At 33.8% G+C, this 4,249-nt stretch overlaps 1 non-coding gene across 1 annotated transcript; it reads left to right on the top strand.

Moving 5' to 3' along the window:
* The first annotated feature begins 666 nt into the window (after window positions 1–666).
* LOC148372208 (U7 small nuclear RNA) lies at window positions 667–723 on the top strand. The gene has a single exon (XR_015849840.1). It is a non-coding gene; the product is annotated as a U7 small nuclear RNA (small nuclear RNA).
* The last annotated feature ends 3,526 nt before the right edge of the window (window positions 724–4,249 follow it).

The following is a 4,249-nucleotide window of genomic DNA, read 5'->3' as shown; positions in this document are numbered from 1 at the left end:
CCATGTTACTAGTAATTAAAAACACCAACAGTCTTTTAAAACAAAAATCAAAAGGTTCATATTTTTATCAATTTAGGAAAAAGGTTAATACGTGAAATATACATTTGGATAAAACCTGCTTGGAAATGAAGAAATATTTTTTCTCGCTAAGAATTTATTGATGTATTTTATGTATAAACATACAGTACTTAAAAAACAAAAAACACCAGAAAGTTACATTCAGAAACGGTAGGCGTCGGCGATGACGTTACGAAAGTTCATTGGTTCTTAGTTCCTTTGCGATCAGTACGATGAACGGTCATCAATTTGTGAAGTTAAAATCAAAACACGACATTTTGCTCAAGCCTTTTTATGAATCAAACAATGAATTTACATGCCCAATTTTATTTGTCGACATGTTTTATATATATCAACGTAAAACTAAAGCAGAAAGTTACATAACGAAAAAGTAGGCGTTTTTCCCGCATTTCATTGGTGCTTTATCGGAAATGGGAGGTGTTGACTTCGACGTCACGGCACTTCATTGGTTACTTTTCTGTCATTCACACTCTTTCCTTTAGTGGATTGGTGAATTTTGAATAACTCGTAAATAGGTTGTGCAGGATGGCACCGTCGGTAAAACGTATAGGGGTTAAGTATAAAGTACTACCTCTTTCATCATCAAAGCGGAATCAAAACTCTTTAGATATTTCTCCAGCAGGTTTCTCTTAAAGAGAAGCCCCCCTCTAATGTCAAAGAAATCTTATCAATTTATTGAATTTTAAGTTTTTTGTGATGATGCTTCACATTCGCACAATGTTCTCCCATCCTACTATCATGTGGGCATGGAATTTCTATTTTAATAATCTTGATTCTGGCTTCCCACGTTGAAGTATTTAACTATATGTCCATCCTGTTTCATCGTTATAGTTCTCAACATTCTTATCGATGACATTAAAATAAATCGTAATCGGAAATTGAATTGCATTTGAACAGTTCCTGTTTCAGCACAAAAAACAGTGCCTATGTATCAGGGCCGGTTGTAGGAATGCACATCTTAGTTTTTTTGTGTTTGTTTTTAAACATTTTAACACTGTTAGTGTTTTCTTCACGGCATGAGTTGTTAGGTGTGTGTCCAGCTCTCAACTTGAAAAAGTGGAAGTCCTCTACCCTTAAGACCTGTCCAGTTTGGGTGTCCCACCTGAAGACTAAAGCGCCTGCAGGTGGAGCGACGCTACCCGCCTGCACCTGAACACCACCAAGACCAGGGAGATGGTGGTGGACTTCAGGAAGACTAGACCTCACCTGGAACCTGTAACTATCAAAAGAGAATGTGTAGAGTTTGTCCAGTCCTACAAATACCCCACCCCCACATTTGCATATTACCCTATTTCTATTACAGTGTGTATCTTTCGTAACACTATTTAAATGCTCTCTATCAACACGTTATATTGGGTATTTTTGTATTCTATATCTTTTATTTTATCATTTTATTTACTAACACAAGGATACTGCTGGAAGTGTGAATTTCGCTACGGGGATGAATAAATCTATCTATCTATCTATCTATCTATCTATCTATCTATCTATCTATCTATCTATCTATCTATCTATCTATCTATCTATCTATCTATCTATCTATCTATCTATCTATCTGTCTGTCTGTCTGTCTGTCTGTCTGTCTGTCTGTCTGTCTGTCTGTCTGTCTGTCTGTCTGTCTGTCTGTCTGTCTGTCTGTCTGTCTGTCTGTCTATCTATCTATCTATCTATCTATCTATCTATCTATCTATCTATCTATCTATCTATCTATCTATCTATCTATCTATCTATCTATCTATCTATCTATCTATCCATCCATCCATCCATCCATCCATCCATCCATCCATCCATCCATCCATCCATCCATCCATCCATCCATCCATCCATCCATCCATCTATCTATCTATCTATCTATCTATCTATCTATCTATCTATCTATCTATCTATCTATCTATCTATCTATCTATCTATCTATCTATCTATCTATCTATCTATCTATCTATCTATCTATCTATCTATCTATCTATCTATCTATCTATCTATCTATCTATCTATCTAACTTTTAGGGTCACTGAGGCACGCAAACCCCCTGACCACAATAAGATGGCAATCCCCTCGGGGGAAAACGGAAAAATAAAAATGAAAACAAACACAATAAATATCTTTCATCCACATTTTAGCAACCAACAACATAATATTCGTCTAAACTGGATAGCCGAGCTGTCAAATACATTTCAATTTAAAGGAAATCCTTCTCACTTATAATCAGTAGTTCTGTATGTACTGTATGGAAAAATATATATTCGTATATTATATATTTATCCTTATTTTGGTGCAATTTTGCTGCTAATGTCGTTGCACTGTATTTTGTTGCACTTTGCATTATCATTGTCAACTTTATTGATGATCACATTCGCCTTCAAGACTGGGTAGAAACATATGTTGACCTTGGGGCCACCAGGCTGTAATTAATTAAGAAACACCAAAGGAAATGGTGCCCCTACAACCCGTGTGGTTAAGGGATACAACCAGCCATTATATGTACGGTAAAAATTTAATTTTGTGTGAAGTAGATTGAGCTGGTCAAGTGGAGTAGCGGGTGGATGCAGAGGGATTGGGTGACAGCATATTTAAATTAAAAGTGATTTTGAAAACATCAGCTTTCGGGCATTCTCATGTCTTTAGAAGAATTTGTGGATTTAGTTGCCTCCGTATTGGGATAATAGCATCAATATGCACACCATGCAATAAATAAGAAACAAAAAACTAATAGCAACTAGGTAAAAAAGTAAGCATGTTTGAAAAGATGGAAGGTTTAGAATAAAAAGTGTGCAAAGCATAAGTGAGAAGGTGCACTAAAAACCTTGTCCCGTCTACAAGCACTACACTGTAATACTGGCTTAATATTCCTTTTTAAATTATATATTTTTAATTAGTGTTTTATCAAATGTTTATCATGGAGTGCCATTTCTAATCTCACTGTACCAATAAAGACCCTTTAAAAATTCTAATATTCTTATTCTGTGTTTTCTGATTTAATTAAAAAAAAAAAGTTCTCATTTTATAGGACATCTTTTTAAACTTTTTTATATAGTTTGCATGGAAATGTGAAATAAAACGACACTTTACTTATTCTACTGTTGGGTCCAATTCTTGTTAGTCATAAAATATAGAGTTAAAATATGTTTAGGGTTTTTTGTTTTTTATTTTTTAACAACACAGTGGTGGGTCATTTTGACCCGAGGACAACAGAGGGTTAAAATCCTTAATTTTATATTTTATCAGAAAAAAAATAAGCTACATTTAAAATGTCAGGAAATTTAGTTTTTTTTTTAAATATAGCAACATTTTCTAAACAAATCATTTAAAATGATGGTGAATTAAGAACAATTCTTTGTTTTTTAATAGATACGTTTTTGAAATGTTGTTTGTCTAGTAAAACCTAAGGATATCCTTTTCTGATTGAAAAAAATAAATAATATTTTACCGAAGCAACAATGGAAAAAAAGAAAAGAAAAAAGCTAAATCACACTTAAGTTTGAAAAAACATTTGGGAGGCATTGATTGCATTGTACCTTAATTTCAAAACTTAATGATAACAATTGCAATTATTTTTCCAAATTGTTAGTTTACTCGGAAATTATGCAAAAGAACACTTTTCTTTTTATGTATTCTCTGTACAGTGGGGTAGGTGGGAGGATCTCTTAACAACTAGTGTCGAATTTAGTAACCGAAAAAAGAAAGAGAGACTCACCATTTTAGATCAGATTATTTTTATGTTTCAGGGGTTAAATAAAGGGAATAAAGTATTTGATTGCAACCTATCTAAAAATAACTACCGGTATTCCTGCGGTGTGTCTTGGGCAAGTACTGTACAGTCTGGTGGCGCCCACTGTACTCCTGTCTATAATATAAAGATGTAATACTCTTAGTTAACCAGATGGAGGCACGCTTGCTCCGTTTATCTATCTTTACCAGTTCTATAGCAGTTTTATTTTTTTTTTGTTTAATCACAAAAATTAACTATTACTCTATGAATATACTAAGAGACAGTATTATTATAATCATTATAATTATTATTGTTATTATTAAATACAATACTGTGATCACAACAGACGGCTCATCAATATTAATCAAACGAGTTACATGATTGGCCAGGGACGATGGACTCTTTTTTCTCAACCAATCAGCTTCCGCTACCCCGACGTCTATTTAATACCACGTCGTCCAA

The sequence above is a fragment of the Urocampus carinirostris genome, chromosome 2 (assembly GCF_059441175.1).
Source record: "Urocampus carinirostris isolate Australia breed hairy pipefish chromosome 2, RoL_Ucar_1.0, whole genome shotgun sequence".
NCBI classification, from domain to species: Eukaryota; Metazoa; Chordata; class Actinopteri; order Syngnathiformes; family Syngnathidae; genus Urocampus; species Urocampus carinirostris.
Note: the sequence above shows the minus strand (reverse complement) of the source record. Positions and strands in the feature narration are given on the sequence as shown.